We start from the raw sequence: 15,595 nt of genomic DNA on the forward strand, positions 1-15,595 counted from the left end.
TTTTTCTAGGTTGATTAACATATATTATTATTGATGATTTTAATGATCTAAAAAAACTAAAAAAAATGCCCTAACAATTCTAAATAGTGCACTAAATTATTTATAATTTTAATTTTTAATATTAATGGTTTAATAATTTAAAACTACATAACAATTAATTAAAATTAATGCTGTAAGATTAAGTTTTAATTAACTATATACGTATAATTCATAAATATTTTTACTTTCTTTGTCTATATCAAAGAAAATATGTCACAAAAATACTTAATAACTAATAGGATAGTGAGACAAAAAATGTAAAAAGGAAAAATATTTTACCCTCCCCTTGACAAATTCCTGCTGGCGCCCTTCATTATGAGTAATATGGTAGTTTGGGGATTTTTTTCCCGGGGGTTTTATTCCGAAATTCAACATAGGTATCTAAAACGACATTTTGAAAACGCTATGACATATTGTAGGTATCTATTGTTGGCAGTGGCGCAGGAACTATTTTTCATAAGGGAGAGCAAAACCTAAGTTAGGTGACCTAACAACTATTAAATATTTATTTGTGATTTATAGCAGATTTAAAACCTTTCTTAATATTTTATTCTTTTAATGTTGATATAGGTAATATATTGTTATAGTATAAGAATTACATAAATGTGTTGATAAAATTATATAGTAATATAATACTATAGTATAAATATAAATACATAAATTTATATATTGAAACAAAACATAACACTTGGGTATTTAGTTTATATCCGAAGATATATTCAAAAGAAGTATACTTTTGCCCCTCCCCCCTCCCACTCCTCAGATTATATGTGAGGGGTAAATTTCCCCATTTGTCCACCCCCCCCCTTCTCCGACGCCACTGTCTATTGGGAGAATATAAATCGGGAGCGATTGTCATTAGCGATTTTTATCCCGATATGGTGATTTTGTACGGTGCATAAAAGGGCGAGACCGTTTTCGACCAAAAACGTACCCTTCCCTTTTCGGCCGATTCACTTTTCGACCAAAACAAAAAGTTTTGTAATATGATAATATGTAGAATAAATAATTTATATATAATTTTTGTAAAATAGAATACCCATATATTAAAATTTTTTTTTTTTTATTACGATTATTACGATGTATTATATACGATCGGTGATCGTCGACTGTGATGGTTACTACCATAATATATAGTTATATCAGTATATGTAGTATGTACCTGCAAGACTGATCGTTATACGTATTGTAGAAAGTCACTATATCTTTCTTAATATTATATTATACACATTACTATTAGACTTAATAATTATTGACAACAATTGTATATTATTATGTTATTCTTTTTATAAAATATTATGCACGGTGTGACATATTAACACAAAACTAATGTTAATAATATAATAGGTGTTTTTATGTTTAATTTTTTTTTAATATTTTATTTTACAATACTTTATTTTACAACATTTTATGTAACTTATACTTTAAATAATTTTTAAAATTATAATCGCCACAATTTTACAAAAATTATATACCAATTATTTTATTTATTTTACATATCATATTACAAAACGTATTGTTTTGGTCGAAAAGTGAATCGGCCGAAAAGGGAAGGGTACGTTTTTGGTCGAAAACAGCTATGCCCGTATAAAAAGATCGTTCGAGATCGGTCTGTCTATATACTGCATAGTGCATGCACGTGTTGCATCACTCGTCGTCGTATTAATACCGTCGGTTTTTTTCTTCTCCGGTTTTTTGGCGGGAAAAGTTCCCGGAGTCGTCGAGTAACGCATTCGGCCAAATTAAAAACCACCGCGCTCGCTGATCAAGATGACGTACGTGCAACTCGAAATACATCTGTCGAAAGTAGTGTTGTTGTCAGTGCACACGCACGTCGCGTCATAAGCATGTAACTATATTGTGTACATTTTATTATTATATGCGTCGTCGTTTATTTCAAGTCATAACGCAGCGCACAATGAGGGCACATGTGGTGTCGGCGTGACGGCGTCGTCGTCGTCGTCGTCGTCGTCGCCGTCGGCGGTGGTCCTCGTCAGAAAGGGGGGGAGACCCGCGTTCCGAGAAAACGGGACGCCGCGGCCGCCCGTAAGGTCTTCCGCTCCCCGGTGACAACTGCGGACGGGCCGATAATCATTTTTTTTTTATTATTATTATTATGGCGCGCATTCCGCACGGCGTTAGTCACACGTCGCACGCACGCAACTCGTGGCCGGTACGTGTGAATCACGTGCACGGTGTACCGGTGTGCAGTCGCCGCCGCCGCCGCCGCCGCCGCCGCTCAAAGGGCCCGACCGGCTTTTCGTGTCGCTGGCACCCGACCGCGATGAGTCGTCGACGCCGCCGGGGTCCTCGACCGAGTGCGAGCCGACAGTCTAGACTACAATATTAGGAGGCGTACATTATCTCATACGGTTGCGTTATATTGTTAAATAATTATCAAGTGTTTGAAATATTTTTTTTCCCCCCCGAGTCGAACACGCACCGAATAATAATAATAATAATGATATGTCATTATAATATCTTGTACGTCTCTACGGACGATCACCTGCACAATCGCCCGCAGAGTTTGTTATAGCCGTGCAATGTACTCGACTCGCTCGTCGGATCCTCCAGACATCGGCTTCGTTACACATTTACGTCGCTTACACGACATTATCACGTCGCGTTTCACTGATGCTTCGGTACATTTAAATATGAATACAAAAATTCTTTGAAAAAAACCCAAGTGGATAGTTATTATTGAAATATTAAGTAGGTGCATCACTCCCTCCGTCGCCGTTAGGGTTATTACAGGTCTAAATGTCCAACCCCGTACTGTTACATGACAATTATTCGGAATTATAAGTATAGTTATGAGAGTGTAATTGGTGAATATATATATATATATATAATATAATACAATACTATAATAATACTTCCTATACCTAAATTACTTGTTTACCTATTCGTAGCACGGTTTATTGCCAATTTATTTAACATGCACATAATATATATTGTAATAGATATGCGTAAGTAAATTAAAATGAAGACAAAAATAGAATTACAGTAGACATAAACTTTAGCATACCAAATAGATAATGCTAAATGTCAAAAACGAGAACTAAATATTTCGTACAGAAATACCAAGAAAAGTATTTAAAAAACGCCTCATTGCTAGGTCATTAATAAAATTTAAAAACCAACTTATTAGCTCAAAAACTTTTAACTAATATTTAAGTTATTTAAAATAGGTACTCTCGAGTTCTGATTATTGTTCTGTACAAATAACACAAAATATACAGAATCGGAAAATTAAAAAAAGTTTTTAAAATTGTAATACTTTACGAGTATAATTATTTACTAAGACTAAGTCTCGAAAATTAAAAATTGTTCATTTTATAAAATAACGTATAAAGCAATGTCTTGACTCTAGTGATGGGCAAACCAAGACCAAGACCAAGACTATGGCGGTCTTGTTCTTGCAGACTCAGTCTTGGTCTTGCACTTCAAGTCTTGGTCTTGCTGCAAGACTCTTGCAATATTAAAAAAAAAAAAATCTCTATTTATGCTGTGATTTTGTAGAATTTGTTAATTGGTTATTATCTCTAAGGTAGAACTATATTGTACAATATATACATATTATATATAGAGATTACGTATATATATATAAATAATCTCTCTCTCTATGTATATATATATAAATATATAATTAAATAAATATTGCCGTTTATATAATATATACCGTATCGCCCGTACTGGTGACTGGTGTTATTATTATAATATTTGTATGTGCTCACTGCTCGCACATCAACGTTTGTGTCATATTCGGCATCTAAAAATAATTCCATTAAATGTCTGTATTGCAGCTATTTGTTACAAAACCACTTTATACCGTTTATTATAGTGGTGCCCGTAGACATATATATTCTATTATAATATGTCTATGGTGGTACCCAATTATTTCTTATCTTGTTTTCAATAATTCAATAATTTTTTATTTCCTCAATTCCTGGAACGTGTTGTACGTCAAATACAATATTAAAATTGCATTATATACCTAATAAATTATTCCATTTAACCTACACTAAATGACGTGTTTTCTGAGAACATTTTCAAAAAAAAAATTACAATAAATATTGCAAGACTACAAGACTCTTGCAGTGTGAGTCTTGTTTTGGTCTTGGTCTTGCAGACTCAGTCTTGGTCTTGGTCTTGCAAAGCAATTCGTAGTCTTGGTCTTGGTCTTGCAGCAAGACCAAGACCAACACTGCAAAACCAAGATAATTTTGCCCATCACTACTTGACTCTTCAGCAGTTAGTGGTGGCATGACGTAGTACATAGAAGAGGGCATTGGCACGAGATGAACGAGACTGAACTTAACCTAACTTAACTTATAGTTAATAGTATTATATCAGTAGCACAAATATTACAAAAATATATAATATATCAAAATATTTTTTAAATTGTATTAATTTTTATTTATTTATACGAATAGTAAAAATTACCAAAGGGGAGGGGTTGGACGACCCACCCCCCCCCCCTACCGTGTATACACTCATTATCTAACTACTGCATTATCTGCTACTGTTATTGTGTTTTTGCAAAGCTTTCCTTAAGATTTCGATACATCCGTCACCGTTGTCTGTAAAATCAATAAAATAAATATTTTTCATAGTAAATATGTAAGTCGTAAATCGTAATTCGTAAATATCATAAAAAAACCAAATTGATCTACTTATAAAATAAATAATATAATAGTCGGACTATAATATAGACTATATATATAGACTATACTGTTATAATACAATAATTATGGCCATTAAATTAGTTGTTCATAAAAATAGTTATAATAATATGCTAAAATAGTCATAAGATAAGATTTTAATGTTATCAATGTATGAGGATTTTAATTTTCATCATTATAGTGTTGCATTTTAAGTGTCATCACTGGGTGGCTGCTTTTATCAAGATTATTCATGTATTATTTGTATTTTTGTATTTCAGCTTAAACTCTTATTGTACACATGTGGTACAGATTGTGTATTTAACAATAAAGGAAACAAAAAAAAATCATTAGTGTTGCGAGTTTGTAGCAAAATGCTTTAATTTTAGCTTGTTGTAAATAATTTAAGCTTTTCTTTTAACACAAAGTTTGTAACTTTTATTTTTCATTTTTTTTTATTGATTTTTAAATTTTTGGTATTTTGAACTTAAATAAATTTAAAATGTTATCGTATTTAACAAGAAGTAAAAATTCATGTTCATAATTTTGTCAAGCAATTTCCCTGAAAAAAAATGTATTTATTTTGCATTAAGCACCCAATTAAAGGTCCCCACACACTGCAGCAGTGGGGTTAAATTCTATTGTCTTGGCTTTACCACCGCGGTGAGCGGTGAAATGTGTCCTGCAGCAATTAACCGCCACCGCTGCAGTGAGTGAAGAAGACCTTAAGTTGTTAAATTTATTTTGAATTATTTTAATACTGAAATATATATAAACGGTTATCAAATAAACGTTTTAACTAATTATGTAATTTTTTTTTATTATTCTTTAAATCCTTTTTTGTATATTTATTGAATATTAGATGGCATATTATTGTGATATTTTTTAGTGCATAAAAATGTACGCTCTGGACATAAATTTGACTGAATCACCTACTGCGGTGGTGGTTAACATATTCCTAAAACCGAATTAAACCATCCATTTTTAATGATGGTTGTTCTTAAAATATTGTGATTTTATTGCTGCCGATTCAATGCTTTCTGCATCTTAAAAACATTGTTTTTGAATACTCTCTATCTATAGCAAAATAAAAATAATATAAAGAATTTTTTTGTTTTTTTTTTTTTTATTATGTATAGTTTAACAATTAAATGTTATCTTTGCAGTTTTGTACACCTTAATAAAAAAAACATCATCATTGACATTTTAACAACTTATAGGCGTGCGCACAGGTGCAGCAAAATGTTTACGTACCTATATGTGCTGCATCTGCAACATTTGTTGAGCCTACATGTTTCGTCTATAGACCGTGGCATAGCAAATTATAGCCGCTTAGCGACAGTCGGCGGCCTCCTGGGAAAATTCCAGAGCTGGTGTTTTTTTTTTCATTTTTGAAAAAAACAAAAAAATGTATTTTTGTTTTAAACAGTATATTTAACAAAAAACTTAATTGTAATTTAATATATAATTTACTTATATGCCAATATGCCTTTCACTGTTTATTGATTACTTATTTTAAATCTTAAAAGCATTTCAAATGTATTTGAAATATTTTTTTTTATAAGTTGGTATCGTTTATTAGACACGTAACTACGTAAATACCTAGTTACTTGTATATTATGTTATTTATAGGTAGGTACGTAATTTGTTTTATATTACGAAAATTAATAATTGAATTTAAAATTTACTTTAACGTTCAAACGGTTTTTTTTTATTGTTACTAACATTCAATATAATAATTTATACCAATGCATACAGAAATTTGGCCTTTGGACTGCTTTATTTTATATTTTATACACAATTGGAAATAATTATTTCAAAGAATACAACATATTAAAATATACTTATGAACGGTAAATTACATTTTTCAGAAATCATTTTTCGAGCAATAATACAATAATATATTAGTTCCTTAAAAAAAAATTGTATTTCTTTAGCAGATAAGCATTTGAAAATAAAAACGGTTAAATTGGTTTATTAACATTACGAAACGCGATAATGATGTTTGAAACGATAAATGTATACACAAGTTGTATTATATACATCTAAGACTAACGCACTTAAACACACGTGCACGTACACCGTACACGTGAATATTTAGATCATCAATTTCATTAATAGTTTACCGACTACATTGAACTTGATCTCGTCCATTCATATACAATTTATTGATAGAGCATGCCACATTAAGCGAATGTTATATACAATAAATGCTACAACATAGTGTTTATACCATAGCGTGTACAACTAGTGTACTTACTGTACTTACTGTACACCGTGCCTGATAATAATATTTAATGCATTATGTATAATGCCACACACTAATGTATCATGTAAAATGTGTATAAGTATTATGACATTATGTCATTTACGTGACACGCTGGGCGTCGAATTTTCAGCACGAAGATATTAGATAATGTAGTTTACATTACACAGATTTCAGCTCAAGGGGAGGGGGCGGCGAATATTAAAACGCTGCGGAAGTCACCGGTGTGGGTGACTTGATTCCTGAGTTCACTTATAGGACGCATGAATTGATTTCCCCATCACCAGTGGCGTAATTGCGGGTGGGGGGGGCAAAAGTATCATTTTGCCCCTCAAAACAATCCACATTTAAAAAGTATTCTTAACTGTTAACATAATATATTATAATATTAAAATATTTTTTTCCTCAAATTACTTAATAAAAATTTATATTTATTTTAGGTTTTACTTGTTGAATAATATTATGTCGACGTAGGTATTGTCAGTGTTACCGTTATTGCAATAATCGCATTATTCGTGACTATTATTATCCGTGATTTGTGAACATGTTATTATCTTGAAATTTGCGATTATGACTACAGGAACACGAAGGGTTAATCTTTTTGCCCCCCCCCTAGATTTTTATCCAGTTACGCCAATGCCCATCGCAATATATATATGATATATAATTGATTCACAAACTTCAGCCTATTAGCGTTAGCCAGGAGACACCACGAGGAGGTTGGCCGGACGTCTCCCAACTTTTTTTTTAAATTATTAAATTTGGTCATCATAAATACTTCTTTTTCCTTGTTTTCTACTGACAACAAAAAAAAAGGGAATCAACAAATACACCTCCAAATTTCCCTGGAATCAATTATGCCAGGGTCTCCTGGTGAAACACCCTGTGAATTACCTTGTACGCCGCCAGGATTACCAAGTTACCAGGCCCGGATTACCGCAAGACAATGCAGACGGTACTGCACGTGAACTTCACCCCCAAAATTAAGAGGACTTAATTTTTTTATTGAATGCCTGTAATTTCAAATAGATATTAATTTTTTTTTTACAATTATTACAATTAGATAAGTGGTAAAGGCTCAATATTATCAGATTATAATTATATCTTATAAGTAAATCCTTTAAAGTACTTTAAATTTTTTCCCCTTATCCCCCACCCCTGACCCCTTGCCCCTACACTATATGACTGTATGACTGTACGAGTCACCAAAATATTTTGTAGGGTAAATAATGTCGTTTCGTTAATACCTTGTTCATACGACCATACCAGCCACTTAGGTATATGTAAAAAGAACAAGACACCAATTTAACTATAATAAAGTCCAATACTTATTAAATTAATGCCTTCGAATAATCAACTTGTAGTAGAATAGCACCAACTAATGAGCATACAAATGTATGCAATAAACACATCAATGAACATAATGTGATCCATATCATAATTTACTCATCCCAATTGGTCAATTAACATTTAGGGTACCTTTGCATATTATTGCGTGCGACTGTTTGCGTACAAATAATCTAAGTCTAACGCGTTTTTTTCCGTTGAATATTTATTGTTTTTATCCATTTTATATACCTATACGCCCAATTATAATCCATGGCAATATGGAATTCCTATCTTCTATATTATACTCATTAGGAGTGCGGTTGACTTCCGAGTTTCGATAACTATAAAAGTTCAATAGGAATGATAAAGAATTCAAATAATCTAGAAATTCGAGAGAAGTAACGAAAAATACAGTGAACACACAGCGTGAAAGAGATTATTTTCATTGTGATCCATCAAGAGTTATAACTAGGGCTCGGATTTATATGTATTTATTTAACCAAAATATGTATTTATACAACAAAAATATGTACATAAATATGTGCTAAAAAATGGATAATATGTATTATCAAAAAAAAAAAAAATAATAATAATAATAATTAATAATAGAATGAAATGTAATAAACTAATAAAAAAAAATATTTATCCAACTATCTGATTATTTTGGTTACAATTAATAATGACATGCATTTTTAAATTTTCGAATTCGAAAGATCGCCGATAATGTCGTAAAATTGATTTATATCGACTGAAAGATCTCTCAACTTCGACTGATGTTATTTTGTTGCTTTGCAAGTCTTAGATGATCGTACTTTCGGCATTATTGGTTACACGTAAATTAAGACGTTGTTTAATACACAGATTAAACCCACGAAATTAAAACACGGCCCGTTCGTTACTGTAGGTACACTGTCAGAACTGTCAGAACTTCAAACGCGGACACGTTTTAATAAATCGTTATCTTTATGAGGTCATAAATATCAAACATAATATATCGACAGTAGATTAGATTAAGTTTAAGAATTGGTATTATTTTGTTACTATTTTGTACTTTTGGAAACATGGGCAAGTCTGTATTAATAAATAATAAATAGTAAATGAAAAAATTGTCGAAATATGTAGGAAAAATGGAATTATTGAGAAATATGTAAAAACATGTACTTATGGCAAAATATGTAAAAATATGTAAAATCAAATATAGCTAATTTTATCAAAAATCTTGTGAAACGAATTCATCACTTGCCGAAATTAGTTTGTCATGTCTCAGAGAAAATATGTATTTACATATAAATCCGAGCCCTAGTTATAACTTATAAGTCATCGAGGTTCGAGTTACCTGCAATGTAACCGCCGATAATATTTATATTACATATTTTGATTTGTGTATAGCACTGCAGTCTAGCACTCGTTCTGAGGTGACTATATAGTTTATAGTGAATCGTGATCCATATACACTCTGGAGCTCTACGGGACCCCCCCCCCCCCCCCCAATGCACCGTGTGATGTTCCATATTTTAGTCTTAAATACAACTCACGTATTTAGTATTTATAATCCTAAAATATTTGTAGCAAATACAAAATGTATTTATCTTCCACGTGTTTATAAACTCTTTAAGTTAGTTTAGAGTTAATTTCATATTTTGTTTGAATCAATATTATTATTTTTATTCAATTATTATGTAGGTACGATGCCACTTTAACGTGTCTATACCGCGGTCTACTATACCTATACTTTATACACACAATAAATTGTTCTCGAATCTAATTTTACGCTTGCTCGGTCGATAAGTACATACAATTGTCGATATGTACTACGTAAACTGTTTTCAGATCATGCAGATTATCAATATGGAACATTTAGATACGATCATTATTGCGTATTTGCGTATAAAATGTTTACATACTGGTGTCGTATATATAGCCATATAGGTACCAGATGTGTACCTACTATTCACTACATAATATGTCTACATCGCTCTACATGGGTATCAGAAAACCATAAAGATGGGTTCGCATTGTGATGTAAACTTAATAAATTCATAACCGATAATAGTATAATATTACAAATTATGTGGTAAGAACGGACTAATTAACTCTGAAATTATCGATTGTGATAATGATTATCAATTTAATTACCTCCTAATTTTTATAATTATCCTACACGTCATTAATACTCATTAAATACGTATTTATTTATTTATTTTTAATTTTTAACTGTATATCACAATCTGTTTATAAATATAGATCAATAAGCGAATGGGATGATGAAATCATGTGAATAAAAAAGATATAATTCACAGAATGAAGAATCGTTACTGTATAATAATCTTAATTATTTCGGGAAAAAATATAAATTATAAGCCCCGTCCTAGTTCATGATAATGACACTCTTTAGCCATATATTTTAGGTTCGAAAGTAGAAATACTATATTGCATTCAGTAATGACTACAATATATATTTTTAATTAAACCAACTATAATAAATTATATTTAAAAAAAAAATAAGGCTGATAAACTTTTTTTTTTACATGATCAGTGTGCAGGTAATTTATATTTAAATTAAAAGATTACCTATAATATACAGGTTACATCATGTTAAAAAAAAAAACAGCTCTAATAACGAAAATTCAAAAAACACGTTTTCATTATAGTCATTATAGACGTATATCATAGTGAGTAGCTTATCAAATATCATAAATCATTCTTTTTTCTTCACCGACAACTATAAATCCTATGCCTACTTTCATTCGAAATAATTTTTATCTTATGGGTGGGTCTTGTTTCGAGGGAAACGATGCTCCGGGTAAAAACCTTATTTCCCATGTTTTCATAATATCGTCTATTCATTATACATACAGATAAATTATAATTATATATAGGCACATGTTACATAAATATTGTATGCCTATAAGACATTTATTTTTTCTAAATGTACCTATATGGTTTTCATAGAAAATAATGTCTGCTGCCTGCTCGCTCAATGGAAAGAACCTAGCGGTCAATAATGTATTCTTTCTTGTATTTAATATATTCAAACTACTAGTGTGTTTCCATTGGTGCAGCAGCCATGCAACAAGAATGGAATGGAAAGCCCTCGTAATGAATTCAGAACCATTAATGCAGCCGAACACCATAAAAACGTAATAATAAGGAAATGAAATGTGTTTTCATTTTTTATATGCCCATATTTTATACAGCAGGTATAATACAGGTACGACAAAAAAAAATATATTAGTATTCATAAGATTAAAATCTGGTATAATGACAAGCCTACGCCGTCAGTAAATTTAATAAAATACAACTTCCATCTAATCCATTAGTTTCCATCGTGCGTTCTATGAGAATAACTAAATAGGTACATTATTTCATCATCGAATACAAAATATAATACAAATCTAAGACTACGACTGACAATATTATATGTTCGCGAATCATTACAATAACACTTTTAACCGGAGCTCTTAAAATAATATGTATAGTTATATTTCATTTTATTTTATTTTACTTAGCACGTAGCATCAAATCCAATGTTTCATCACACAAATACACAATACACATTTCTTAAGTAATACCTATATTTTAATATCTTATATAGAATGTAATATTCAATATTATGCTTATCATTCGGCTCCAGATGTTGCACAGAGTTTGTGGTACCTAATTATATGGTGACTGACACAAGGTATTCGAACGGAAATATAATATAACCTACCTAATTAATAGGTATAATATCGTATATTATAATATCTAGCCTAGTACATAACAAGTGTGTATAACATACACACACTAATATAATAGGCACAGGTTTCTAATTTTTTCCAATGGTTATGTATACAAAGTTGGGCATTGACTGATTCAACTAGGTAGGTAAAAAGTTATTTTAGATTCTGAGCGGAGGGATGAATCTATTGGTTTTACAATGATGTGTAAGTATTATTTTCCTGTCAGTCATCACCGTTTTTTAAATTTTTAACTCAATCTGTTAGGTAAGCCGTTTATTTTCTATAGTTAAGATAATGAATCAACTGCTTTAATTTCCATCGTAAATTGTATTATAATAACTTAGCTACTTTCAGTTAAATGATCTTGTTTCCATACATATTTATAGGTAACAGTTTAGTTAAAAACCAAACATTTCATCCAATATTGTTTAATCACACATTTGAATACAATATGGCTTTAAATAAAAATAAACCAATAAATATAAGTGTTAATTAATATTAAATAATTACATTTTTATAACTTAATATTTGTCTCTGTGTTTATTTTAAGCTGATGTATTTTTTGACAACAATTAGCTTTGAATTCAACCTAACAACAATTGTAATAATAGTTGTTTTCTTTCGAAAACCGAAATTTTCAAGACATTTTTGATTTTGATTTTCCGTTAGCAAGTTTTGTAAGTGTACCTAATGGCTACCGCCTGCCGGCCACTACTTTATTGGTTTTGGCATAATGTTAATTTCCTTGCTATTAAGTAGGCGCAAGCATGTCAAAACCAAATAGTATAACCATGCTCGACCAGATCAATTTAAATAAGGGGCCCAATTTAGGAGTTTAAATTGGAACCATTCTCGTTTTATCGATAATTATTAATTTCATCGTATTACTGAGAAGGTCTTAAGGTCAAGCCTTACTGGAAACTGCTGAGGTTAATTATTTTTTAGATTACTTAACTGTAATACATATTATAATATTATACGGTATAATATGACTACAAACTACAAAGTATATACACCTATTTGCGATTGATTCAATATTTCAATGTGCACAGTATAATATGAATACATTATAATTTTCTGTTTAATTTAATGAGTCATTTATGCAAAAAGCTTTAGTTTTTTTCAACTTTCTAAAATGATTCAATTTTAAATATTATTGGAATCATAATAACATACGTATTATGTAAATATTTGGTAATATTTGTATTCACTATTGTAATTATTGTAGGTAATCGCTAATCAGTATGGCAATAAGTATAAAAATACAAAGTTAAATATGCAAGTTTATACACATCTTACTATATTATCTTAGTATATTCAAGCCGAATGTTTTCAAGGTTTTGAATCATATCTAAACATGCTGACTGGCCACATATTATGTTATAATCCCGTGGACACATCTACAGTTGAACATGTGTAGTAGTAATAATAATTGTTATATAGGTAATAGGAATATGCCGGAAATGGATATTATAATATAGTCGCCCAGAGGCTGGAGTAGTGGAATGTTTTTAAAACCATTTAATATAATGTCATCATGCGTTTAAAAACTCAAGGTCTTGGAAACGGATTCATGATTTTGTACCATTTCGAAAAGTCGCGCTCAACCGATCAAAAAATACAACATTATAATAGAGTACATATACTTTTAAGTGTATTCGAGTCATGATTTAAGTAGGTACGAAAAACTGCGTTTCTATTTAACGCGACAAGTGTCAATTATAGGTCACGACGAGGCTAGCCCGAGGTAGATGCGCCGTGCGCGGTTGATTGAAAAAAAAAAAAAAAAAAAAACCATTGAGATAAAGACGACAGCGATCAATATGATAACAATACAATATCAATATGTCATAATACATTATATCATGAATAATTGATTGTGCGTAATTGCCGATAATTGTCCATCCTAAACGGTCTAAACCTAACCAACGAGGCACGAGCATCATCGCGAACGCGCCGCGGAACCGCCGCCGATATGTATTCCACAACGTTTAAACAAACAACAATCACACACACGTGTCGGACTGCCGTTGCAGTTTCTCTGTGAGATAATAGAAAATGTGCATCGGTGGTGCACGAATCTATAACAATGCAAATGCAACAATGCAGAGTGACCAGGAAAACTACACGACACCACGAAGATACGCGTATTTTTATGATGCACTCGTGCTGCACCGAAAAGTAAAACACCTGTAATACCTTGAACGAAAAACGTTACGATTGTTACGGTCCCGACGTAACCACCTAACCTACTGCGAATTTATTATAATATACATTATACACATGATTATTGTATACAATGATTATTGTATAGGTACAATATCAATATCGCGTGCATAATAATATTGTCGTGCATATTATTATTATAATTATTATACCATAATAATACAACACGCGTCGTATTATGCACGGTAATCACACATTATTTTATTATCATTTACGATATTATGTTGTATACGCTATACGACTCAAAATCGAATAACCTTCTAGTGGTCGTTGAACTAGAGGAGCCCATAGTCTTGTGCGCGCGTGTATGCAACTATGTATAATAATATATAATATCTGTGCGTCCGTCCCGTATTGTATTTGATATTTTTACGAACGGCGAACAACATAATATTAATATTGTTTACGAATTTTGTCGACGGATGGGAAATTCTTCAACACGCGCGCACAACAGCTTTCGTTGCACACGATAATATTATTTATAATGGCTCGTGCGTCTTATTATGTGACAATAAACTACACCGGGAAAGGTTCGCGTGCACGGCGCGACGTGGAGGTATACATGCACTCTCCTCATTCATGAATCCTCACGGCCTATACGCGGCGAACCGAACGCATCGGCACGTAGTACGCAATTATTTTTCACGTGCACCGCGCGATGACATCGACGCCATAATATTGTCTGTTGGGATATACACTTAAATATCATTAATAATTGTATTCCCGTATTGTGCACGCTTCCTAATAGGCCATGTCGCCGGGTGCCTAGGCCGCGCGTTCGAGAAAAAGACGCAGGCCCCCGTGAGCGTCGACGAAAACCGTACAGGTATTAGGTGGTGGTACCCATAGATAATATAAGAATGGATAGGACATGCCTATACCAGTTCCATATGGGGCCGTGTGCTTTTTTGGGGGAGAGAGAACGTAAAGAGAGAAAGACGATATGGGGCTTTTTAAGGTTATGTGCAAAACTATTTTATTAAATAATAATGAATAACATGATAGTCAGTTATATTTAGATATTTGTCAGTTTGTATTTTGATTGTTGTACCACTTGTGCCTGGAAAATTACTCTAAGTTTTGTTAAATATTTAAAATATTAAAAATATTAATTATTATTTATCAATATTTGCCCCATATAACCTTAAAAATAGTATCACTAAAGTTTCATGTGATAAGTTCTTATGTTCTATCCATTCTTATATTATCTATGGTGGTACCTACCTATTACAGTGAAACTTCCATATAACGAACTTCCATTTAACGAAATTATCTGCTTAACGAAATATTTTTAAGAATTATATTATTATAACACGACGGGTGTTATTGTTATTATTATACCATTCGTG

General features: G+C 31.6%; 1 protein-coding gene across 2 annotated transcripts in view; it reads right to left on the minus strand.

Moving 5' to 3' along the window:
* Positions 1–829: 829 nt before the first annotated feature.
* Positions 830–15,595, minus strand: part of LOC132938480 (zinc finger CCCH domain-containing protein 13-like) — a 42,018-nt gene continuing 27,252 nt past the window's right edge. For both annotated transcript variants that reach the window (XM_061005338.1, XM_061005339.1), the window contains one exon: positions 830–7,982. The gene's annotated coding sequence lies outside the window, so the exon portion shown is untranslated. The remainder of the gene's footprint in view (positions 7,983–15,595) is intronic.

The sequence above is a fragment of the Metopolophium dirhodum genome, chromosome 2 (genome assembly GCF_019925205.1).
Source record: "Metopolophium dirhodum isolate CAU chromosome 2, ASM1992520v1, whole genome shotgun sequence".
Classification (NCBI taxonomy): domain Eukaryota; kingdom Metazoa; phylum Arthropoda; class Insecta; order Hemiptera; family Aphididae; genus Metopolophium; species Metopolophium dirhodum.